Source organism: Hemitrygon akajei, chromosome 23, assembly GCF_048418815.1.
Source record: "Hemitrygon akajei chromosome 23, sHemAka1.3, whole genome shotgun sequence".
Taxonomy (NCBI): domain Eukaryota; kingdom Metazoa; phylum Chordata; class Chondrichthyes; order Myliobatiformes; family Dasyatidae; genus Hemitrygon; species Hemitrygon akajei.
In genome coordinates, this window is record NC_133146.1 from 8181796 (window position 1) to 8206686 (window position 24891).

The 24891-nt window shown below is 44.6% G+C and overlaps 1 protein-coding gene across 2 annotated transcripts in view; it reads left to right on the forward strand.

The window, feature by feature from the left end:
* The first annotated feature begins 6181 nt into the window (after window positions 1–6181).
* Window positions 6182–24891, forward strand: part of mfsd13a (major facilitator superfamily domain containing 13A) — a 50300-nt gene continuing 31590 nt past the window's right edge. For both annotated transcript variants that reach the window (XM_073026905.1, XM_073026906.1), the window contains exon 1: window positions 6182–6360. The gene's annotated coding sequence lies outside the window, so the exon portion shown is untranslated. The remainder of the gene's footprint in view (window positions 6361–24891) is intronic.

A 24891-nucleotide genomic window follows, 5' to 3' on the forward strand; every position in this document is an offset into this window, starting at 1 on the left:
CAACCATTGGACAGGCCGTCCTTGGCTTCTACTTGCAGACGTTGGGCTTGAACTTCACCAGCAGACTCACAGAGATTTGCAAACTCAACGTTCCAGCCAGCAGGACTCAACTTCCAGACTTCCGATCAATCTTCAGTCATGGTCCCAGGTCTCGCTGACCACCGAACTCTCAGCCTTGAACGCCAGGCCCACCAATGATAGGCCCCAAGCACTGGGACTCGATCATCAGACTCACCAATGAAGGGGCGCGGGGGAAGTAATAGGCAGGAGAGAAGAAGTGAAAGATCAGAGTGGGGAATAACAGGGGGAGGAGGAAATTTCAAACAAGAGAAAATCTACAGATGCTGGAAATCCGAGCAACACACACAAAATGCTGGAGGAACTCAGTAGGCCGGGCAGCATGTGTGGAAAAGAGTAAACAGTCAACATTTTGGGCCAAGACCCTTCAGCAGGACTGGAGAAAAAAAGCTGAGGAGTAGATTTGAAAGGTGAGGGGAGGGGAGAGAGAAACACCAGGCGATGGGTGAAACTTGGAGGGGGAGGGAGGGATGAAGCAAAGAGCCAGGAAGTTGATTGGTGAAAGAGACAGAAGGCCATGGAAGAAAGAAAAAAGTGGGAGGGGGAGGAGCACCAGAGAGAGGCGATGGGCAGGCAAGGAGATAAGATGAGAGAGGGAAAAGGGGATGGGGAATGGCAAATGAGGGGGGAGGCATTACTAGAAGTTTGAGAAATCGTTGTTCCTGCCATCAGGTTGGAGGCTACCCAAATGGAAGATAAGGTGTTGTTCCTCCTACCTTAGTGTGGCCTCATCACAATAGTGGAGGAGACCATGGATGGACATATCGGAATGGGAATGGGAAATGAAATTAAAATGGGTGGCCACAGGGAGATCCCGCTTGTTCTGGCGGTCGGAGCATAGATGCTCAGCGAAGCGGTCCCCCAATCTACGTCAGGTCTCACTGATATACAGGAGGCCACACCCACCCCTCCAGGAGCATCAAACACAGTATATGACACCAAATGACTAACAGGTGAATTGTCGCCTCCCCTTGGAAAGAATGTTTAGGACCCTGAATGGTAGTGAGGGGCAGGTGAAGCACGTATTCTACTTGCAAGGATAAGTGCCAGGAGGGAGATCAGTGGGGAGGGACAAATGGACAAGGGAGTCACGTACGGAGTGATCCCTGTGGAAAGCAGACAGTGGTGGGGGGGGGGGGGAGGGCAGGGAAAGATGTGTTTGGTGGTGGGATCCATTTGAAGGTGGCAGAGGTTTTGGAGAATTATGTGCTAGATGCGGAGGCTGGTGAAATGTTAGGTGAGGACAAGAGGAACCCTATCCCTGGTAGGGTGGCAGGAGGATGGGGTAAAAGCAGATGTGCATGAAATGGAAGAGATGCATTTGAGAGCAGCGTTAATGGTGGAGGAAGGGAAGCCCCTTTCTTTGAAGAAGGAGGACATCTCCTTCGTTCTAAAATGAGAAACCTCATCCTGAGAACAGACGTGGTGAAGATGGAGGAATTGAGAGAAGGAGATGGCGTTTTTACAGGTAACAGGGTGGGACGAGGTAGCTCTGAGAGTCCATTGGTTTATAATAGACATTGGTGGATAAGATGTCTCCGGAGATAGACATAGAAACATAGAAAATAGATGCAGGAGTAGACAGTGAGATTGAGAAAGGGAAGGGAAGTTTCTGAAATGGACCAGGTAGATTTGAGGGCCGGGTGGAAGTTGGAGGCAAAGTGGATGAAATCCACAAGTTTCTCACTATGCAAACACAAGGAAATCTGCAGATGCTGGAAATTCAAGCAACACACACAAAATGCTGGTGGAACACAGCAGGCCAGGCAGCACCTATAAGGAGAAGCCCTGTCGACGTTTTGGGCCGAAACCCTTTGTCAGGACTAACACTGTCTCTATCTCCAGAGACAGCTTATTTCCTGTTTAGATTCTAGAGATGATGGGCTTGCCCAATGAGGAAGGAATAATGGGACTAGACCTAATACTCTCTAGAGGTTAGAAAACTGAGAGATTAAATCACGTAACCTTATCAAATTCCAAAGTGAGTTGTTTGGGTAGATGCAATAAGTTACTAAATTGGTTTATTATTCGTACACCTACCGAAAAACTCGGAAAACTTGTCTTTGTTTGAGGTTGTTTCGAGGCAATGTCTCAAAAAGGCAGCAGCCATCATTAAGGAACCTCACCACCCAGGACTTGCCCTCTTTCCTTTGCTACTGTCAGGGAGGAGGGACAAGAACCTGAAACCACACACTCAATGTTTTTGTAACAGCTTCTTCCCCTCCACCATCAGATTTCTGAATGGTCCATGAATCCATGAACATTATCTCACTAGCATTGCTCTCTTTTTGCATTACTTATTTATTTTTCATACACTTAGCTTTGTAATGTCCAGTATAATTATGTATTTCACTGCACTGCTGCCACAAAACAACATACTTTCAGTCAGCATTTTATTAGGTGCACCTGCTCTTTAGTGCAAATATCTAATCAGCCAATCATGTGGCAATGAATAAAAACATGCAGACATGGTCAAGAGGTTCAGTTGTTGTCCAGACCAAACATCAGAATGGGGAAGAAATGTGATTTAAGTGACTTTGACTGTTGGTGCTAGACGGGGTGATTTGAGTATCTCAGAAACTGCTGGTCTCCTAACATTTTCATGCATAACAGTCTCCAGAGTTCATTGATAATGGTGCAAAAAACCAAAAAAAAAAATCCAGTGAGTGGCAGTTCTGTGGTGAACGCGTGTTGTTAATGAGAGAAGTCAGAGGAGAATGGCCAGACTGGGACAGGAAGGCAACAGCAACTCAAATAACCACACGTTACAACATTGGTGTGCAGAAGAGCATCTCTGAACACACGACACGTCGAAGCTCGAAATGGATGTGCTACAGCAGAGGAAGATCACGAGCATACAGGAGGTACCTAATAAATGTACTGATGTGAAGAAGCTTAGAGACAGTATTTGACCTCATTTTGCCAATTAAAGTGTCCATTAATCACCGATTAAATCATTGAGGAAGATTGAGACATCGAGGCAAATGCAGAAGACGAGGGAGAGCCCAGTGCCGACTGTCGTCCTTTTGATTGCTGTCGGAGAAGGATTCTGTGAGCGGCCTATCACTGTGGTAGACGAGTAGGCCTCTACCCTTGTGCGGTGTCTCTCCTTTCGGTGATGTGAGGACGCCACCGTGGTTCTGTATTAATGGAATGACATGCCGTTGTGCGGGTTTGATGATTCTCTCTGAACGACTTTCATGTCCTTCCTTTGTTTAGTGGCTGTCTGGAGAAGATGAATCTCCGAGTTGTATGTGGATACACACTTTGATAATAAGTGAACCTTTGATAAAGCCCCCACTGAGTATACATCAGAGATAATAAACCTCATTCTGACTCTGAGTCACACAGTTCAGTTCATTACAATCATAAACACAAGAGATTATGCAGATACTGGAAATCCTGAGCAACACACACTGTTGTAAATATGGAGTTTTTGCTGGCCTTCTCACTCCTGATGCAGAATCTCGACCCGAAACGCCGACAATTAGTTTCTTACAACAGGTCTGCATGACCCGCTCAGTTCTTCCTGCATACTGTTGCTGTAAGCTCTCTGCACGATAATGTTTGCAACCTAAGGTTGTGTCAGCAGCAAACGTATTAATCAAACCCTCGGTACTTTTGTCAACTTATTTGTGTAAATAGTAAAAAAGCCGAGGCCTTCGCTCCAGTCCCTGTCGCTCACTGCTTGTGACAGCTGGGGCCCCACAGCGGCGCAGCGGTCAGCTCCGTTACAGCTCCGAGCATCAGCGTTCCGAGTTCAATCCCGACGCCTTCGGTAAGGAGCCTCTGTACGTCCCCCTGGAATTCATGGGTATTCCAGTTTCCCTCCACAGTTGAGAAAGATGGTGCTGGAGTTTTGGAGCTGGTCTGCAGCCCAGGGTAAGAATAGGATGTTTTGACATGCGAATGCGTGGCTGAGGAACTGGCAGGGGTTCTGATTTCTAGATCATTGGGATCTCTTCTGGGGCAGGCACGACCTGTAGAAAAGGGACGGGTTACATATGAACCCGAGGGGGACCAATATCCCTGTGGACAGGTTTTCTAGAGCTGTTCGGGAGGGTTTAAACTAATTTGGCGGGGGAAGTGGGTGGGAACCGGAGTGATAGGGCTGAGGGTGACTTTAAGCAGAGTCGGTGTGCTGTGAGACTGCTGGCAAGGAAAGACTGATGATAGGGCAACTGGAAGGAAAAGATGGATTATGAAGTTATGAACATTAAGCTAGTTCTTAATGTTAAAGAGGACAATGAAGATTTCTTCAGGTATATGAAGTGCAAAAGAGAGGCATGAGTGGATATCGGGCTGCTGGAAGATGACGGTGGAGAGGTAGTAATTGTGGATTTACTAAATGAGTACTTTGCAAGACTTCACTTTGGAAGACTTCAGCATGTCGGAAGTTCGAGAGTGTCGGGGGTGGAAGTGTGTGAAGTTGCCATTACTGGGGAAAGGTGCTTGGGAAACTGAAAGGTCGGACCAGGAGCTTCTGAAAGAGGTAGCTGAAGAGATTGGGGAGGCATTAGTAATGATCTTTCAAGAATCACTGGATTCTGGAATGGTTCTGGAAGACTGAAAAATTGCAAATGTCACTCCACTCTTCAAGAATGGAGAGAGGCAGAAGAAAGGAAATTATAAGGAAATTACAGGTCAATGGTCTCGATCTTTTCAATGGCCCCGATGATCTCATTTTCATTATGGACGTCCGGGTCCCTATGGAGGGCATTAAAACTCTCCGACAACGGACCCAAACAGTTCCACTCCCCCTGTCTGGCGGAACTGGTCCTCGCTCTCAACAATTTCTCCTTCAGAAAAGCTGGAATCTGGTATGAACTGCCAGAGGGGGTGGTGGAGGCGGGAACGGAGGCATTTTGGCAGCTGTTTGAAAGAGCAAAGTATAGAGGAACATGTAATTAATGTAGACATGAGGGCCAGCAGCTCCATGGTGGGCCGATGGGCCTGTTTCTACGCTGTACGACTCTAAACGTTGGATCTTTTTCTCTCATCTTGTTAATATTTTGTTGCTTAGCAACATGCAAGGGAGCAGCTGTACGCATCCGGAAGCAGTCTCTATGAAAGATACTTGCTGTTATACAAGTTTCTATAGCAACTCATGTATTCCCCACGGGGAATCAAAATTCCACAGTGTCAAATGTGGAATGATCCACATTTAATGATCCAGAAATCAGAACCCCTGCCCCCTGTACCAGTTCCTCAGCCACGCATTCGCATAACAAATCATCCAAATAAGACAAACAGACAACTGAAGGGATAGACAAACATCCACGGTTTTCAGCGTCACGCTGCTCAGTCATTTTAATGACCTAGGTGTAGTGGAATTATATTTAATTGGAGATCAATCTTTGACATAATCAGGCATCAATTGTACAGTGATCTGCTTTCCCCCGCCCATCATCGGCTGCTGTACAGAAGTATTTAGCTGTACTTAGTTTTGGGACTTCGTGAAAGACGCTATATTAAAGCAAGACTCGCAAAGTACTGAAGTAGTTCGATAAGTCAGGCAGCGTCAAGGGAAGGGAACAAACGGACGACTTTAGGGCCCGAGTGACGCTGACGTGACCTCCATAGGAACTTGTGTTCCTTCAGCATTTTGTATTTAATTTCCAGAAACTGCAGAATCTCTGGTGTTTGTATAAAAGCAAGTCGTGTTTTTTTTAATTACAGGAAGATTTCTCATTGAATTTCAACTATTCAGTAGTTGTAAGCCAGCGCTTTTATTTCTTTTGCTTAAGATTAAAGAATGCGGAAAATATATTTCCCAAGAGTTTAAAACAACAGTTTCGTTCCTTTTCAACTTCATTGCAAACGATATTTTGCTAATCCTTCGATCCTCTGCATCCCGCTTTCCGAAATTCCCTCGATCGCCACGTTTACACTAACTGTCAATCAAAGCACCGACGTCTGAGCGCGCCCCCACGCCGTGACGGCAACGCGCACGTCGGCCGTCCAGAACTGACGCCAATACGCGTGTGTGGGAGGGGGAAATTGGTGGCGGCGTCTGAGTGACAGGAGTCCTGACCAATAATCGGTGAGACCATCAGAGGCCCGTGGCCCATTTGGACCAATGATTGCGTCTAGTAGGCGGGTTTAGGACTGCCGCGGTTAGCGGAGAGAGAGGGTGACTAAAGCCGTGGCGAGTCCGTTCCTTTCGTTCGATCGCATCCGGAACTGGCTGCCCCCGGTTCGGCCATGGACACTCCTCAAGCAGTTGCTACCACCTCTTTACGGGGTTACTGGTGTGGATTAATGGAGGACTGTCTTTAAAAGGTAGGCAAGATGCCAGCGAAGCGAGGAGTGGGTGGGTGGGGGAGAGGGGTGAGTGAGAGGGGACGAGCTGGGCCCTGCGGGGATACGGAAAGTGAGGGGGCTGAGGTGGGATGGGAGGGAGAGAGGGGACGAGCTGGGCCCTGCGGGGATACGGGAAGTGAGGGGGTTGAGGTGGGTGGGTGGGAGACAGGGGACGAGCTGGGCCCTGCGGGGATACGGGAAGTGAGGGGGCTGAGGTGGGATGGGAGGGAGACAGGGGACGAGCTGGGCCCTGCGGGGATACGGGAAGTGAGGGGGTTGAGGTGGGTGGGTGGGAGACAGGGGACGAGCTGGGCCCTGCGGGGATACGGGAAGTGAGGGGGTTGAGGTGGGTGGGTGGGAGAGAGGGGACGAGCTGGGCCCTGCGGGGATACGGGAAGTGAGGGGGCTGAGGTGGGTGGGTGGGAGAGAGGGGACGAGCTGGGCCCTGCGGGGATACGGAAAGTGAGGGGGCTGAGGTGGGATGGGAGAGAGGGGACGAGCTGGGCCCTGCGGGGATACGGGAAGTGAGGGGGCTGAGGTGGGTGGGAGAGAGGGGACGAGCTGGGCCCTGCGGGGATACGGAAAGTGAGGGGGCTGAAATGAGATGGGGAGGGGGGAGGATCAGACAGCTCTCCCCAACAACAAGGGAAGAGAGGTGGCGGGTCTGGGGGTTTTGCAATGAACGGGGGGGGGGGGGCGTGGTGGTGGTGTAACACACTTAAATGCTGAAGGAACTCAGCAGGTCAGGAAGCATCTATGAAAAAGAGTAAACGGTCGACGTTTTGGGCCGTGACCCTTCATCTGGAAGGGGTGTGTGGTCTGGGGCATTTTTCCTCACGTGAAAAGGGAAGGAAGGTCTGGGGACTTCTACCCAATAACCGGGGAAGAAAGGAGGGATGGGGTACTTGGTTTGTTATTTGTACTGAAAAACTTTGTTTGCATGTCATCCAAAGATTATTTTTACACCTTAGAGGGGTAAATATAGTGATATTATTTGTGGAATGTTGATTATAGTGTTAGTTTTTTGGGTGCAGTGCAGGTTGCACCATGACAAGGTAGATCCAGTGATAGTTTATCTTTGTTTTACTAAAGGTCTGTACACTAGTCTGATTACAGAGTCTTATAACAATAGTCTTGTGTTCTCAAGTTCTGTGTCTTTGATGTGGAAAAGGGGAGAAGGAAGGATGTCCAAGGCGGAGTGCTGGGACAGTGGCGATTATAGACAGTCAATGGGAGGAAGGACTGCCACACGTTCCGAGCTCTCTGCAACCGTTTGCCGTTTTGGACAGAACAGTTGCCAGTTGTGTTGGTCGATCAGTAAAGATCGACGATGGTCAATATGGACATGAGGCACTTTCTTAGTCACTGAGGACCTGGTCTAGTTCTTGGCCTTAGTATTTACAGGCTGGACTAGGAATGCAGAGAAGGGACAGAGTGGGGGGACTGTTTTTCTTCACAGTAACAGGGAAGGAGAGGACTTTTGTCTGCAATAATGGACCTAGGGGCTTCTTTTGTTTGCTCACACTGGAACAGGGAAAGGAGGCAGAGGTTTTGGGGACTATTACATCAGGAACAGGGGAGGATAAGTGGACCTATTCTGGGAACTTGGGGAAGCTCTTGGGGTCTTTGCCCCCGTGGGTGATGAGAATTTAGGGTTTGTCTTCCTTTCATCTTGCTGAATTTGGAGCCTGTGAAAGTTGCTACTTAAATCTTTTTTTTAAAACACAGCATTCATCAAAGAAAATGTTTTCTGAGTAATTGATTCATACACAGATGATGGAACGTAAGAATATCATTAAGACAGGAGCTGTGTATCTAATCCAATCAGAATGGTTGATATTTTACCTTAGCGCCGCTTTCCTGCACTAGCTCACATCCATTGATCTCTTTAATATCTAAAGGCCTATCAGTTTCTGCCTTGAGTATACGCATTGAATGAGCTGCCACAGAACTTTTGGGTAGAGCATTTCACGATTCACTGCCTTTTAAATTTACGTCTTATTTTGACAATGACCCATTAGCTTATGTTGGCAAGCTCCATATCTCTAATAAAACTTTCCTCACCATTCTGCATTTCCATCCCTTTCCAGCACCTCCCCCAACCAGCCTTTTCAGAAGATTTCAATAATAGCACATTTACTTCTATGTCAAGCTTTTAATTTCCTGCTCTGTGTGTTCATTTCTCTTTCCGCTTTGGAGCCATTCTGTTGCTGATTACATTGTTGTCTTGTTTACGTATATATCAAGTCTTGATCTCAACTTCCTGACTTAGAGTAAACCTCCAGTCACTTTCGTGTTTCGAAATTGCGATTTGTCAGACGGGAGTTTACAATGAAAGTAAGCAGTGTGTGTATTACAGACAAGTCAAAGGTGTGTGTGTACCCTGGGCTGTTTAATGGTAATTGCTTTCAGTTTTTGGGATGTTATCATTTCAGTCCCTGCTTATTCCCTCAATGCAGTCAATGCTAAATCCGTCTCATTCAACAGCGTGAGAACGAGAGTTGTATGGCAAGGTGTTTTACAAGGCCACAATGAGACTCCAGCTGGCAATTCCTGATCAAAGGGATTACTAGCAGGAAATCTAATAATTTTAAGAGTTTTGAAGTGGACTGTCTAAATTGTGTAGGGTTTTGCTACCAGTGGTTGCTTGAAGGAAATGAGGCTGATGAGTGCAGAGTCAGAGGGTGGAAATTGAGTATTGTGGAGTTCAGAGTTGGGCTACTTAAGATGCATCTTTTAACAGAAGATGAGAATTTTAAAATCTGTTGAAAATCAGTATGCAAGAACGAGATCTGGTGTTGACCAGAATCTGAGTTTTGAGTGAGCTCTTCCAGAGAGGGTGTCAGGTGAAAATATTGGATAAAATAACTGAAGGTTAACAATGAATTTTGATGGCCGATAAGCAGAGGTTGGTATGCTCATTGGGCACCTTAAAATGTTTTCTTAAATAAATTTCATTTAAAATCCTACACTTGGAGATTCTTAACTGCAAATTATATTTAGTGTACTATGCATGGTATTCTTGTATGGTTAAAATGCAATGTGATGACGCTACTTGGGAGGTGCACTTTAAAGGGACGTTTATGACCAAGTTTTGGACAGTGTTTATTTTTGCTTTCGTAACTTCCACTTTTTCTCATTCCTTCCCCCATCTCATCCAGCTACTGGGTAAGACCCGAACAGCTTGGACATTCCTTCTAGTTCATTCATGATGTGTCATGTTTGACTTGGTGGTTACACATGCTTGTGGTTTCATGTTCCACTCTGGCAAAATTACCATTTCCTATATAGAGTGAGTGCCACAGCACCAGAGATGTCACCTTTCAGTTCTACATTTTTATTCTGGCATTTTGTCCTTTGGATGTAAGAGATTCCATGGCACAATTTCAGAAACCGGCACAGAGGTTTCCCCTTAGCCAACATTTAATTTTCAATCAGCAAAACAAAACAACAATCTGTTCATTATTACAATTCTACACATGGGGCTTTGCGATGCAGCCTGTTATTTTTATATTTCCAAAGTGCTAATTGGCTGTAAGCCACTTGTGTTAAGGGATGTTATTGAAGTGCAATGCTTTTTCCAATGTTGAGCTATTCAAGGTGAATTTATTATCAAAGAACCTATTATCTAAGAACTTAATGTTACCTTATACTGCCTTGCGATTCATTTTCTTGCAAGCATTTACAGGAAAAAGAGAAATATAATTGACTTTCATGAAGAGCTATACATAAATACTGACAAACTGCCAATGTACAAAAGGCCTACTGTGCACAAAAATAATACTGGGAACAAGTAAAGGGTTCTTGAAAGCATACAGAATTAATTGAAGTTATCTACGTTGGTTCAGGAGCCTGATGGTTGTAGGGTAAAAGCTGTTCCTGAACCGAGTGGGTGTGGGGCTAAAGGAGTCTGTACCTGCTGCCCGATGATGAGAGAGGGCATGGCCTGGATAGCGGAGGTAGTTCATGGATGCTGCTTTCTTGTGGCAGCACTGCATGTCTGTGTACTCAGTGGGGGAAAGGGCTTTGCCTGGGAGGGATCAGGCGGTTCTATGAAGGTAGGGGTGCTGCCTTGCCGCCTCTTGCTTGTGCTAGGGGAAGGAATAAATTGTCACTATCCCCAGCAACAATGCTGGAGAAACTCAGCAGGTCAGGCAGCATCTGTTTGAGGGAAATGGTCAGTTGACATTTTGGGTTGAGACCTTCCATCTGGACTAAAAGATAGAGGAAGATAGCTCATATGTTAAAGGTAGAAGGAAGATGTGAAGCAAGAGCTGGCAGGTGGATCCTGGGGAAGTGGGGGTGATGTCAATAAGCTAATCCTCTGCTGAAACACTTTTACAGGGGCTAGTTGCATTCCTGAATGTTGAGGGCCCAACTGAAAAGTGTAAATTGGTACACAGTGGGCTCTGATTGCTGTATTAGACCTGAACACAATTGTTAATTGGCATCCACAATCTTCTGACCACTGAGCTGACGAGGTGGCATCATAAGTCCAGGTGCAATTTTGGTTTCTCTGCCTAAGAAAGAATTCATACGCTTTGGAAGGAATGTGGTGAAGATTTACAAGGTTAATTCCCAGAATTAACAGATCAGCCATGATCTTATTGAGTTGGGGGGAGCAGGCTTTATGGGCTGAATGGCCTACTCCTATTTCTTATGTTCTTATGAAAAGGTTGATTTTTGAAGAGGGGTTGAGTGGATTGAGTTTCTACTTACTGAAGCTGAGAAGGTTGGTACTGATTATCATGAAACATGTTCTGGGAGCCACTGATAGGGTGGATGCCAGGAAGAAGTCGAGGGAGGACTTCAAACTAGGCAGTATAACTTCAGATTAAGGGTCCGTCCATTAACAGGCGAGGAAGCACTTCAGAAAGAGTCACACAGTACAGAAACTGGCCACCATTTTCCATACCCATCTGTAATAATCCCATTTGTATGCTCAGGGCGATATACAATTATACCCTGTCTTTTGAAGAGTCTGTCTCAATGCTGCCTAAATATAGTTATTGCACCTGTTTCCACAACCTCCCTTGAATCTTCTTCCTCCTACTTTAAACCTATACTCTCTTGTGTTTGATACCCTTCCTGTGGAAGAGGTTGGGAGATGTTCAAGATATACCCTATTTATGCCTCTATTACCTGAATACTACTGGTTATTTCCACCCTTTCCCCCTCCCCAACCCCTGCCTCCATCACTCCAATGAAAAACTAGCCTAACCTATCTAACCTCCCCCATAACTAATCTTGCATTGTAGACAACATCGTGGTGAATCTGCTCTACACGTCCTCCCTGCAGTGCTCTTCTCTTAGTCATGACTCTTGGCATTTTCTGTCTCCAAGATGAATACATTCAAGGTGAAAATGTTTTGCTCTTTATGGCAGAGGTCCTAGTTTAAAAGTTTGATCATCTTTTTTTGAAGCACTTGACAAGATTCCTTATTGTGGGCTGATTTAGAAGACTTGGTCTCATAGATGACCAGTGAGTTGGAAAGTTGGATACAAGATTAGCCGGGTCACATTGAGGGTAGTAATGGAAGGGTGTTTTCTGATTGTAGATTTGTGCCCAAAACTATTCTGCAAAAATCAGTGCTGGGATCTTGTTTGTTTTATAATACAAAATTTAGATGAAAATTTAGGTGGTCTTATTTGTAAGTTTGCAAACTGCATGAAAGCTGGAGGTTGAGAGGTGGTTAAAGATATAGCAGGGTACAAATCAGTTGGAAATCTGAGCAGATAAGAGGCAGCTACAGTTTAATCTGGACAAATGTGTGGTGATGTACTTGGGAGGGCAAATGCAAGAGGAAGGTGTGCAGTAAGTAGCAGAGCCCTTGGAGCACTGAGCTTTAGACAGATCTTGATGCAAGAGCATAACTCCCTTAAAGTGGGACACAAGTGGCCAGGGTGGTAAAGAAGGTGAATGACATGCTTGTTTTTTAATGGTCAGGGCATTGAATAGAAAGCTGTATAGAACTTCAGTTAGGTGTATTCTCTGTAGTTCTAGTTGCCATGCTAGGAAGGATGTGGTGGCATTTGAGAGGGTGTAGATGTTCTCTGGAGTGTGTTGGCTATCAGGAGGGGTTGGACAAATTTGAGTGCAACACACAAAATGCTGGAAGAACTCAGCGGGCCAGGCAGCATCTGTGAAAATGAATAAGCAGTTGTTGTTTCGGGCTGAGACCCTTTATCAGGACTGGAAAGAAAGGGTAGATGCTAGAACAAGAAGGGAGGGGTTGGGAAGGGCTACAGGTGGGTGGGAAAGGGAGATGAAGTAAAGCTGGGGGGGGGGTGATAGGTGGAAAAGACAAAGGGCTGAAGAAGGATGAATTTGAATTATTTTCTCTGGAGTGGCAGAGGCTGACGGACACCTGATAGAAGTACCTTTATAAAACTAAGGGAGGCATAGATAGGATAGGCTGACTCTTTCCCATGGTGGAAATGTCAAATATCAGAGGCCAGAGGTTTAAGTGTAAAGGGAAGGTTTTACTTACACAGCGGGAGGTGACAGAAACAGACATACAATAGTGATATTTAAAAAGCACTTAGACAATTGCAGGAACAGGTCGGGTATGGAGTGGTGTGGCCCATGTGGATTGGTGAGACTGGCACGGTGTGCCAAGGGGCAAATTGCTCTGATGTAGGGTTCTACGTTCTAAGATTAGAAAATGTTTAAATCTAGTTTTGGAAGAGATACGGGTGGAGAGCAGGATTGTATGAGCCAAGATTGGGTCAACTAGCTTCAAGGTCCAGTTGGTTTAATCCAGCTTCTTTGGTTCCTTAGTTTTTCTCCTTTTACTTCACTGAAATGAAGTTGCAAAGCACCAGCAACTGGGTCAAAAATCAAGGAATTAGATTTGACCCAAGCGGACACAAGTTTATTACCATCCTGGTGCTGCTGAGAGAAAAAAATAATGATTGTTTCATCTTTCCTAAGGTTGGTTTGATGCCATAGAGTGGAAGACTGGTCTCTGGAAATGAGGCACTGGTGAAGTCAACTTCAGTTTTTGTTTACCTGGTGATTGTTGATTTTGTCCCTTTTGTGCTTTCATGGGAAACATTGCAAGCATAACAAAATATTTAAACTGTGCCTTTACAGCAATGTACTGAATTGCTTCAGGATTGTAATCAGTTAAGATATTTGCAAAGAGATTAGAAGTTATTCAGAGTTAGATTTTTGAAGAGGGTGTTAGAACAGGTGGCAGAGTTGGAATTTGGCCAGGGCTTTGGTGTTGCAAGTGCAGCAAAATTTCATTCAGTTAGGTAAAGGATAATGAATCAGAAGAACTGCCTGTGGCTACAATGTGGAAATTAAAATGTAGCAGGTTGTGAACTTGGTAAAAGAATAGGGCATCTGAAGGTGCTTTCTCGAAAGTACAAAGATTTAATTATTTCAAGAAATGGCCAGCTTACTGTACACGAGACTATTTTCAGAAGAAGCCAATCATTGTCACCCATTTCCCAACACAGAATGGGATAATGACAAAGTCAATCTGACTAGCTGTTAAATATAATATTAAAAGTAGGCAATATAACTGGCACAGAGCTTGAAGATAACCAGAACCGATTGAACCATAAAAGTAAGATTGTTTATGCTAAACAGACAACTGACAAAAGGGTGATAGTTCTTTGCACAGAAGGAATCTTCAACATTTATTATGTTTACTTAGTTGAAGATAGTGTATTTTTTGTTTTACCACACAGTGATTATGTTCCTAGTCTCCTCTCAGGTTTGTGGTGAAGTGCATTCTGGGTGCTAGTGCATTTTTCATGACATCAAAATATAAAATGTTTTTAATTGAATGTCTGGGGTAGAGAATTTCAAAGATTTTCAGAATGATAAACCCTTAAGACTCTTCGAGCAGGAGAATCATCCTCTCTGTCATTTAATGCTGTGAAACCTTTTTTTTTGCAGTTTAGTGGAGGACCACTCATTGTTTTAAATACCTGAGATGATGCCTAGCCTATTGATTCTCTCATACAACAGACCTGTGATCCCAGTGGCTGGCTGCTGAATGCTTACTATACTGCAAAAGCAAGAAAATTCTTCTCACAATAAGACCAAAATTCTGCGTAGCAGCTGTGTATAATTGCTGTAAGACTTAATCACAGTGGCACTCATCAAATCCTCCAAAAATACAAGTCAACACACCATTTTTCTTCCTAAACAGTGGCAGCATCTGCATATAGCTTTAAGTAACTTGTGTATAAAAGAAACCCAGGTTATTCAAATATTATTTTGGTTGAAACTCACTGGTCTAACAGCTGTGGTCCAACATTTTTTTTGACTCTGAAGTGCTAATTCTAATTAAGATCTAAAATTAACCAAGACCTGTACTAATCTGCAGCTGCTGTGATCTCAGACATGAGCATTTCCGACTTGAGACTGAGTTACTGACACTTCTGAGAACCCTTTGGTAACCCAGGGTGTACTTTCACCAAAAAGAAAAGTTCTCCTACTCAGAATATGATCAGGCGACAATTTGTGTGGTGTGGTGCCAAATTAGAGAGTTTCAATTTGTGTTGACAAAATACAAAGCATTTCTGTTTCGCACTGAAGTGAGTAGTCTCAGATTTGTCCACGTTGTAAAATGTTCAACGTTAAGTGTTTATTCCTCTCCATAGATGCTGCCTGACTTGCTGAGATCTTCCACCATTTTGTGCATGTTGCCCAAGAATCTCCTGTGCTTATGGCATTCACCGTATTTTTCCTGTTAGTGCATCTTCCTTTGAAGCTTGTAATTTGTCCTCTTTGCTCCTCGCTTCCCACTTAGTTCTGGGACATTTGATTCCCTCAAACAAATAGTTGATATTGCTTATAAGGAGTTGTTGCTAAAGTTCTGATCCAACTAGTCACAGAATAGCATCCTCAGAAGGGCCTGAATCAGCTCTTCATTCACATGTATATTATCCCCTAATTCCATACAGTCTAACTTTATTGACCAATCACCTGTGTAAGACATTACTGGAAATCTTCTGAAAATCCAAATGCTCCACATCCATTGTTTCATCTCACCCATAAGGAATGGGGGAAGTAGAATTGGGCCATTTGGTCCTCTGAATTTCCTCTGCTGTTTGCTGAGATCATAGTTGATCCAAGCTTGGATTCTGTACTACCCTGCTCTCTCCCCATACTGCTTGACTTGCAGTTTAAATATCTATCAGTCTCTGCCATGTCAAAAACAGATCGATAGATTTCTGTATAGTGAGGATTTTGGGAGGGGAAGGAGGTGATATAAAGGTAGAGCAGAAAAGTGATGTTCGAGGTTGAAGTAGCTGTTGAATGGCAAAGCAGGTTTAAGAATCTGAATAACCTACTAATCCTATTCTTTGTGCTCATGGAAGCTCACAGTCACAGTATTTGTGAGAACTGTATGTATAAAGATAGGAATAGAGGAGGCATCTCGGTAGGTAACCTGGCATCAATGTAAACAGTGAGCTGTGTGGCTTTCGTCTATACTGAATTGACATTTCCTTTTCAAATTCCATATACTTTGACTACACAGTTGGCAACTGAGAACATCTCAAAATACTACTGATCCTTTTGGAGTTGAAAGAGTTCAATTGTGCAGGTTGTGTGCTTGAAGTAGCTTTAGAACTAATCCATGCCCAGTCAAAAAGACTGTCCTGTTATATCCATCACCCCCACAGCTCCCCACTCGTTGGCATCCAACATACAGCTAACTTGCTGCCTGTCTGCTAAGCCTTGACATCTTGGAAGGTTAATAGTCAAACAACGCACACAAAATGCTGGAGGAACTCAGCAGGCCAGGCAGCATCTATGGAAAAGAGGTTGACATTTTGGGCTGAGACCCTTCAGCAGAACTGGAGGGGGAAAAAGAGTAGATTTAAAAGGGGGAAGGAGGGGAACAAGTGCCACACCTGCCCCTTGCAAGGATAAGTGCCAGGAGAGAGATCAGTGGGGAGGCTTTTCCCTCTCTCACCTTATCTCCTTCTGATGCTCCTCCCCCTTTTCTTTCTTCCATTGCCTTCTGTCTTTTCCTATCAGATTCCCCCTTCCCCCCCAGTTTCACCTATCACACTGTGCTTCTCCCTCCCCTCCCCCACCTTTTAACTCTACTCATCTTTTTTTCTCCAGTCCTGCTGAAGGGTCTCGGCCTGAAATGTTGACTGTACTCTTTTCTACAGATGCTTGACCTGCTAAGTTCCTCCAGCGTTTTGTGTGTGTTGTTTGGATTTCCAGCATTTTCTCTTGTTTGAGGTTAATATTCATCTTGTTCTGTAAGTGATGGAATTGACTATCAGACTTTTTTGTAGATAGTCAAGCCAGAGAAGTGTAAAAGTGACTGAAGTCAGTTTGACACCTACAGCAGTTTCATCACTAACGGCCAGAAACAGTTGGTGGGGCAGCTTAAAGAAGTTAGTAAACCTCCTTTGTTCATCTGGTCCAATCAGCAGCTTTAAAGCACTGTTGTAGTGCATTGCCATAACTGTAACGGAGAGAGATAATCTGGGTGTGTGGGCTAAATGGGGATCTCTCTCCATTTGCATTTTGCAGAGCCCTGAATCCCTTTGGTTATGTTTAATGTTCATCATCTGATATTAGGCATTCCAGCTGAAGTATTTTTAGTTGTATTTTCCATATCTGGTGAGCCAATCATCAAATATTTGCCGAGCAAGAAGCTATAATTTTTTTCTTGATTAACAAGGAATGTTTTGTCTTTCCAACTTGGATTGCTTTTATTTGCAGAGTAGATGATTATTCAGCCAGTCTGAATTCTCTACTAACACTCAGTAATTTTGAAGGCTTACTGGTATTAGTGTATACTTTTATCATAGTAAAAGCTGAAGACTCGTACTACCTGAGCAAACCTGAATAAATTTCTCCAATCATCACATCCCATTAGTTAACTTGTTTGGGCCCATCCTGAGACCCACAAAAGTTTATTTGATGACAATGATCTCTCTTTTCCAAAATTATCAGTCTTTCCCAAAATATTTAAGTGGAATTAGTTATTTTTGTCCATATCCTCTGTAAAATGAGCTTTAGAATGGAATGAAGAATGAGATCCATCCTGATAAAGGATCTCTTCCCGAAACACAACTGTTTATTCCTTTCTATAGATGTTGCCTGCCTGATCTGCTGAGTTCCTCCAGCATTTTGTGTGTCTTACTTTGGATTTCCAGCATCTGCAGAATCTCTTGTGTTGAGAAAGGAATGATGAAAGATTTAATATGGAGGTACTTTGACACTAGATTATAATACTTTGTGAGTCTTGTTATAAGAACGGTAGTCATGATAACTTTGTTGCTTACAACCTTGTTATCTAAAAAAGTGTTGCCTACAAAATAGCCAGAATCATGGGGCAGCTAATTAGAACATGTCTGTAAATCTCCTAACTGATATTTGCTAGGTTTTATTTCCTCTGCAGAAACTGGAAATGCTGTTGAGTTTCAGTACTCTGCTAGCTTTAATAGGCTAACCCCTACCTTACATGCGTCTTGGTTTCAGAAGCTAATCATAAACATGAGATTCTACAGATGCTGGGAGTCCATTCTAGAGCAACACACACAAAATGCTGGCAGAATCTGTGGAGAGGAATAAATTGTTTTAGGATTGATGGTTCTTGGCTTGGAATGACAACTGTTTATTCTTCTCCCTAGGCACTATTTGACCTGTTGAGGCTGTTGTGTATGTTGCTCAAGCCTTGTCAATGTCAAACTGGTTAAGGTTAAATACAGAAAAGCATAATGCTCATAAGTTGTGACAGAAGTTTCTGAGCCTCTTCAGAAGGGAGATTTTATATATTAAACTAGCCATTTTTTTGGTACCCTTCATCTATGAAGCTGCATCACGCTCTTTATCCTAAACAAGAGAAAATCTGCAGATGCTGGAAATTTAAGCAACACATGCAGTGCTGGAGGAACTCAGCAACTTTTGGAGTTCAAATCTGGCTAGAGAATCTGGCATTCTCTAAAAGTTGGTGTGTTCATCCTGTGAGTGCATGGGTTTCCTCTGGGTGGTCCAAAAGTGTACCAGTTAGTAGGTTAATTGATCTTTGTGAATTGTCCTGTGATTAGGCTTGGGTTAAATAGGTGGGTTGCTGGGCAGTGCTGTTCATTGGACCAGAAGGGCCTGTCGCAGTGTATCTCTAAGTAACAGAACAGAATATACCAAGCAACAAAGCAATGGCAATGAAAGAAGCCTCTCACTCACCCACCTACCTACCCATGCAGATACACAGTCCTTTAACCCCAGGACAGACAGTCTTTGGCCTCCAGCCTCCAGTGGACTCGTGGATTTGAATACATTTGTTATGTCATTTCATTAAAGTCATTGCCTATTGTCATGTTGTGCAGTTTTTCTTTACTGGGGTACCACCTGCCTCCTTCAAAAATTACAAAAGTAAAAGGTGTAGGACCTCTTTGTCCATCTGGCTGAACTGATCCTATAAGGGAACATTGACCTTAACCCTACTGATGGAGGTGAGCTTTCTCCTACCCTATCAAGGCCGTAATTTTGTTTACGGAAGGAGGAAATGCAACATTATAGAAAAACAGCAGTGGTGTATTCAGTTGTGAGAAATGGCTTTTTATCAGATTGGTCAATACAATTGCAACAAGAACAAGTAGACAGCTGTGGTTATTGGGTATACTTAAAGCAGATGTTGATGGATCTAAGGATGCAGGGAGAAGGCAGGAGAATGGGTTCAGAGGAATAATAAATCTGCCATGATGGAATAGCCTAATTCTGCTCCTTCTAGCCTTATGGTTGCAGAAAAGGCAACATTGCAACAAGATGGGCACTGTCTTGGGAGAGGACAATGGCATTGGTTATAGTTATGGAGGGTTTTGCAGAACATTGTCATAGATTCTCAGCACCTTCTACAGATGGTCCAAGGCCAAAAAGGATATAGGAGGTGGGAATCTGTATTGCACAGAAGACAATGGGCTTTGTCCTCGCTCTGAGGCATTGATATTCCATTCCTTTTACCTCAATATTAAAGGCTGTGCTGTTGCTTCCAAGGCAAGGATGAATTTCATTGAGAGATTGCTCTTACTCGTATATTCTGCAGTCTCTGGACAGAGTTAAAGCCCTAGCACGGTGGCCTGTGTTGTCTCTGCATTGTTTGTGCTCAGTGAAGATGGCTCCTTTGGAAACCTCGCTGTTGGAAGGAGGCGATTGAAAAGGAATCAGGTGATGTCCTTCCCTTGACTCTGTGGTTATTACAGTTGAATTTACTAATTTTATTGGAGATGATCACCATTGCAACATCTGTGCTAATGTGTCTTGTTCTTCCCTGATGTGGGCACTTTGTGGATTTGTGCCTGAAGATTTTTAGATCTTCAACAGGGATACTACTTGCTGCTGACCCTGTAGTTGTGGTAATGGACTTGACTGTGAGCAAGAGTGGTGCCAAGGCTGGTCAGAATAGGTTGCTGTGGGATGCAGTCGAGGGTAATCATATCAAGAACAGATTATTCAAAATGTTCTCTACATTTTCATTGCCCCTGTCTCTGATGAACTCTCACCTGTTCTTGGCTGTACATGACCATGACAGCACTGTGGAAATCTATGCACGTCCTAACAGTGTTTGCTGAGCCTCACTTGTTGCCCCAGTCTGAATTTTTCTGTTGGGTCTCTGTCTTCATGTACCTGTCCAGCTGTTATTTCCTCCTGTAGAGAATTCATTCCTGAAGTGCCTGTATTTGTGATCAGTTAGCTCCTCTGTGGTCATTCCATCAGATGAATTTTGACTTTGAGAACATGAGTCTCTTCATGGTCAACATCACACAGTCCTGTGTAAGTGGGGTGTGTTGCCCAACAAAAGCTTTGTGTGAGGTACTTGAGAGTTGTACCATTGCTGCCATTGGTGTGCCAGATGCCACAAAAGGTAGGTTTTCCCATTGGCAACCTATTTTAATGTACAGGTTTCTCCCACTATTCGAAGGTAGAGCATTCCTGTGAAATGGTTCGTAAACTAGAAGTTTAAGTTAAAGTGAAGAAGCAATTACCATTTATTTATATGGGAAAAATTTGTGAGCGTTCACAGACCCAAAAAATAACCTACCAAATCATGCCAAATAACACACAAAACCTAAAATAACAGTAACATATAGTAAAAGCAGGAATGATCTGATAAATACGCAGCCTATATAATGTAGGAATACTTCAATTATTGCAGCACTGTCCACTGCAGCGAAAATCTCACGCAAGCGCTCTCGGCAGCACTCGCGGCAAAAACACACGGCGCAAGTGCTCCCGTCAGAAGAACTTTTTCCAGTAACCTTTAAGCTATGAAGCTACCAAATAACACATAAAAATACACAGCCTATATAAAGTAGAAATAATGTACGCCCAGTGTAGTTTCACTTACCGGAATCGGGCAGACACTGATGATGGTGTGTTAGGCTGAGTCATCGGAGGTTGGGGTGGTGGGACACTTGGGTGTCATCTCATCGTTGTCTGTTTCCATCAGGGCAGGCAGGTCACCTTCTTCTATGTCTGCCTGCCTCAGTGTCGAAGGTCGAGGTTCGTCATCTGCTGTGGCTGATGTGGAAGGCTTGAAAAACGACAGTATGCTTGACTGCGCATTTTTCTATCATAGACTTCTTTGTAAGCACTCAAACCATCCTGCAAACCTGCCATAAACCTACGTACCCTTTCAAAATTAAAGTCGTACTTTTCTGCAATCATTGCAGCGTTGTCAGTCGCAGCGAAAATCTCACGTAATTGCTTCACGTTCAGTTCCTGGACGTCTTCACTTTCGGGCCGTTCACTACTGCGTTCGGTTTCAATTGTTATCCTTTCCTCTTCATCACCTCTTCATCTGTCAGTTCTTGGTCATGAGATGCCAAAACCTCTTCAACATCATCTTTGTCAACTTCCACAAACCCTTAACCAAACTCACTATATCCTTACTTCATTTACCACGATCAAAACGCTTAATTATGTCTAGTTTTACGCTAAATCTAACACCCTTACGCGCTCTTTTAGGCTTTTCCGATACCGTAGAACTCATCTTGCTAACAGATGCACAAAATAAATCGATATAAAGGACAGATGCTCACAGGTACGTGTTTAAGCAATGCCGGCTAGAATGCAGTTCCGGGGGAGGAGCTTGGCTGCTCGGCGCACGCTGCCTTTTTTCAAAACAGTGAAACCACCTTCTGTTAGCAAAAACAGGTAACTAATGTAGGTCTTTCGTAACAGTGAGTTGACGTAAAGCAAACGTTTAAAAAGTGGGGACACCTGTACTTCCCATTCCCATTCTGACATGATGGTTAATGGCCTCCTGTCCAGTCCAGATGAGGCCACCCTCAGGGTGGAGGGGCAGCATCTCATACTCTGTCCAGGTAGCCTCCAACCTGATGATATGAACAACAGTTTCTCCAGCTTCAGCTAATTTCTTCCACCACCTCATTTTCCATGCCCCATTCTGGCTCCTGTCTTGCCTCTTCTCCTCACCTGCCTATCACCCCCCCTTTCCTTTCTCCCATGATCCACTCTCCTCAGATTTTTCTTCTTCAGCTCTTTACATCTACCTATCACCATCCAGCTTCTTATTTCATCCCCCTTCCTCACCTTCCCCTTCACTTGCTTTCACCAAACACCTGCCAGCTTGTACTTCTCTTCCCCCCCCCCCCCCCCCCCCTCCACCAACACACACCTTCTCCCTTCTGGACCCTTCCTTCCCAGATGAAGGAACTTTGCCTAAACATCGACTGTTTATTCCTCTACATAGATGCTGTCTAACCTGCCGAGTTACTCCAGCATTTAGTCTGTTGCCATTGGTGCTGATGTTTTTTGGGTCATGTTGAACGTAGAAATCTACAGCACATTAGTTGAATTAGAGAACTGAGTAGATTGGACAGTGGTCAGTCTGGCAGCTGCTGGTACCTGTCATGACAAGAGTGATGAGAGCGTCTTTTAGCCTTGTGTGATGTATCAGGTGCCAGTACTTGTACCAGGAGTCCTGCCATGAAATGTTGCACTTGTTGTACTGACGAAAATTGATATTTGTCCTGACAGCTGTTCTCTGTTGGGGAAGGACTCCAGTAGAGTTGGCCTTCCCTGCTTCATCCAAGTGTTTGTTCCCAGTTGGAATGAGACAAACGGCCATATGAGTTAACTAATTCAGCATGGTGAACTTCTGAGAGGCCTTGCTGGTTCATTCTTGTTGAAGCTCAATCCATGAAGACTGTTGCTTTTCCAGTTTGACCTGCAGTGGTGTACCTGCCCCCTTTTTCATTTAACTGCTCATTGTCATCTTGTCATCTCTCACTCAGTGTCTCGGCATCTGCCTTGTTTCCTGTCATTTCTCACTGTGTCTCGGCATCTGCCTTGTTTCCTGTCGTTTCTCACTCAGTGTCTCGGCATCTGCCTTGTTTCCTGTCATCTCTCAGTCAGTGTCTCGGCATCTGCCTTGTTTCCTGTCATCTCTCAGTCAGTGTCTCGGCATCTGCCTTGTTTCCTGTCATCTCTCAGTCAGTGTCTCGGCATCTGCCTTGTTTCCTGTCGTTTCTCACTCAGTGTCTCGGCATCTGCCTTGTTTCCTGTCATCTCTCAGTCAGTGTCTCGGCATCTGCCTTGTTTCCTGTCATCTCTCAGTCAGTGTCTCGGCATCTGCCTTGTTTCCTGTCGTTTCTCACTCAGTGTCTCGGCATCTGCCTTGTTTCCTGTCGTTTCTCACTCAGTGTCTCGGCATCTGCCTTGTTTCCTGTCATCTCTCAGTCAGTGTCTCGGCATCTGCCTTGTTTCCTGTCATCTCTCAGTCAGTGTCTCGGCATCTGCCTTGTTTCCTGTCGTTTCTCACTCAGTGTCTCGGCATCTGCCTTGTTTCCTGTCATCTCTCAGTCAGTGTCTCGGCATCTGCCTTGTTTCCTGTCATCTCTCAGTCAGTGTCTCGGCATCTGCCTTGTTTCCTGTCATCTCTCAGTCAGTGTCTCGGCATCTGCCTTGTTTCCTGTCGTTTCTCACTCAGTGTCTCGGCATCTGCCTTGTTTCCTGTCATCTCTCAGTCAGTGTCTCGGCATCTGCCTTGTTTCCTGTCATCTCTCAGTCAGTGTCTCGGCATCTGCCTTGTTTCCTGTCGTTTCTCACTCAGTGTCTCGGCATCTGCCTTGTTTCCTGTCATCTCTCAGTCAGTGTCTCGGCATCTGCCTTGTTTCCTGTCGTTTCTCACTCAGTGTCTCGGCATCTGCCTTGTTTCCTGTCATCTCTCAGTCAGTGTCTCGGCATCTGCCTTGTTTCCTGTCATCTCTCAGTCAGTGTCTCGGCATCTGCCTTGTTTCCTGTCGTTTCTCACTCAGTGTCTCGGCATCTGCCTTGTTTCCTGTCATCTCTCAGTCAGTGTCTCGGCATCTGCCTTGTTTCCTGTCATCTCTCAGTCAGTGTCTCGGCATCTGCCTTGTTTCCTGTCGTCTCTCACTCCGTGTCTCGGCATCTGCCTTGTTTCCTGTCGTTTCTCACTCCGTGTCTCGGCATCTGCCTTGTTTCCTGTCGTTTCTCACTCAGTGTCTCGGCATCTGCCTTGTTTCCTGTCGTTTCTCACTCCGTGTCTCGGCATCTGCCTTGTTTCCTGTCGTTTCTCACTCCGTGTCTTGGCATCTGCCTTGTTTCCTGTCGTTTCTCACTGTGTCTCGGCATCTGCCTTGTTTCCTGTCGTTTCTCACTGTGTCTCGGCGTCTGCCTTGTTTCCTGTCATTTCTCACTGTGTCTCGGCATCTGCCTTGTTTCCTGTCATTTCTCATTCAAGTGTGTTGTTGGGAGGAACCAGCCCCCAAGCCACGGTGCACTGAAAGTTGCCTTTGAGGGTTTCCTGGCTCTGCTGTGGGTTTTGATGTTCACACACTTGACTTTACTTGCCATGGTTGTGTCATTGGTGTCTGCATAATTGGCCCTTTTTGAAACTGTGGCACAGTGGCCTGGCAATTAACACGGCACTTTTCAGTGTGCCAGGTGAAAGATTAGGGATCAATTCCCACTTCTGTCTGTAAGGAGATTGTATAGTTTCTCTGTGACCATGTGGGTTTCCTCCTGGTGCTCTGGTTTCCTCCCACATTCCATAGGCGTGCAGGTTAGGGTCAGTGAGTTGTGGACGTGCAATGTTGGCACTGGAAGCGCGGTGGCACTTGTAGGCTACCCCCAGCACACCCCAGGTACAAGTGATGCATTTTCACTAAGTTTTGGATGTAAATCTGTCCAATAAAGCTAATCTTTAAAATTAGCCCAAGATATGAGAATGAAACCTTAGCATAACATTCTAGCTGGATTCAAACTATACAAATATTGTGTTGTGGCTATCTAAGCTGAGATGCCTACATAAATGTTAGGTATTGTACGATGGTAAAATGGCTTTGTGTTTCATACTGTGTTACTTAATGATAACATGGGATTGCATAAAGAAGCCAGCTTTTTGGTACAAGAACTGCTTGACTACATTATGCCATTATACTAATAGTAGTTAGCACATGATTCCCCCCAGAAAGATTACTTACCCAACAGGGAGAAGTACTACAGGGAAGCACTTGTAATAAGAAGCATAGATA